Genomic DNA, 1,596 nt, shown 5'->3' on the forward strand with positions numbered 1-1,596 from the left:
TATATATATATATATATATTTATATAATATATATATATATATATATATATATATATATATATATATATATATATATATATAGGGAGGGAAAAAGTGTAAGAATTTCTTATATATAACATAGTGGAGTAGAATCTTATCTACCGGTCCACTCGCGAACTCAATGTATCGGTATAATCCAGAGTGAGAGCTGCTCACCCCATCGCTCGATCCCTGCTGTCTTTCTAAGGTTGTCCCACCTTTTCCTATTTCTCGCCCATCGCACCGTCCTGATTTTATTCCCTTTTGCGATATTCACCTATACTATGTGAGTAGTCATACTTTTTTTTGTTCAAGGACTATAGACGTAGATAGGAATCTTCAGTGGAAAGTCAAGCAAATCAAATTGAATTGATCAAGTAGATGCTAAATGAAGTCAACTTGTCTGACGATAGATGAATCCTATATACATATTCAAGTATAGAACATTCAACCAATGGGAATACGAGGATAGAATATCGAATAAATGAAATCGAATGATCTGCCTTATGGGATTGATTCAATCAAAGAATTCGTATAGTATAATACTATGTATATTATATGCATAGTAATAGGTTTACAGAATTTTTTTAGGATTTAGAAAGACGATATAGCGATAATAGTAAAATAATATATGCGAGTTAACGTGTATCATATAGTCAGAAATTGAAGATACGTGTAGTAAGAACTGAGCCTAGAGGGAGTGGAGACAGCGAAATACTATGCAGACACGTAGTTGGAAAAATACTATGAATTTTTGTATCAATAGTATAATGTTATAACAGAAAATAGTTAGGTTAGTCAATATCAATAATATACATATACATATATTTTTATGTTGCATTCGGTTAATTTTTTCATAGTAGTTAATAGTAGGGGAACTACTATGCATACATATATATATATATACGAATAATATTAAAAGTTGTGGGATTAAAAATAGGGAATAATATATCCTACTGTGATAAAAAGTTTGTACAAGTAATATTGTTCAACTGTCAATAGTTGCGTAACTTTTGATAGTTTCCTATATGCATAGTTGCTCAAAGTACTATCGAGGGTTGATAAAAAAAAAAAATGTATAAAACGAACTTACCGAGAAATATTCTTGCTGCTCTCCTGGCCTGCTAGTCACGTTGTTGGTGGCGAATGTTCGCCAGTGGAAAAGCCGTGGCCGATTGAAGATGTGGGTAAGGGTGCATTTCACCCCTATTCTCCGGCACACGGCCGCCGCTGTCAGTCGACGTCTGCGTCTCCTTCTCCGTCCTCGGCGTCCTCTTGCTACCCTCCGGAAACGGCGTCGGGACGCTTGCGCAAAAATCCTACCCTTCTGTCACCCTCTTCTATCAGCAGCATTACCACCCTTGTTACCGCTAGTGCCGCTGGTACTATCTATACCTCTCCCCCCTATCACCTCTTCAAGGACTTAGGAGCAATTAGGTACATCTTTGCAGAAGTTACATGCCATCCATTTTTCCTTTACCTACTTTGATTCCAGTACTTTTAACCCTTGAGTGCTAACATTTTTTTTTTATTATCCCTTCGATCTTCTCTCTCTTGCTACTCGAATTTTATTTTATT

General features: G+C 35.7%; 1 protein-coding gene across 2 annotated transcripts in view; it reads right to left on the reverse strand.

Moving 5' to 3' along the window:
* LOC107275098 (synaptic vesicular amine transporter) overlaps positions 1–1,294 on the reverse strand; it is a 26,673-nt gene extending 25,379 nt beyond the window's left edge. The window contains exon 1 of one of the 2 annotated variants that reach the window (XM_015754880.2): positions 1,112–1,286. The gene's annotated coding sequence lies outside the window, so the exon portion shown is untranslated. Of the gene's footprint in view, positions 1–1,111 lie in introns of both variants that reach the window. The other variant, XM_015754882.2, reaches the window with a different exon arrangement.
* Positions 1,295–1,596: the final 302 nt, after the last annotated feature.

The sequence above is a fragment of the Cephus cinctus genome, unplaced genomic scaffold, assembly GCF_000341935.2.
Source record: "Cephus cinctus unplaced genomic scaffold, Ccin1 Ccin1_scaffold0123, whole genome shotgun sequence".
Taxonomy (NCBI): Eukaryota; Metazoa; Arthropoda; class Insecta; order Hymenoptera; family Cephidae; genus Cephus; species Cephus cinctus.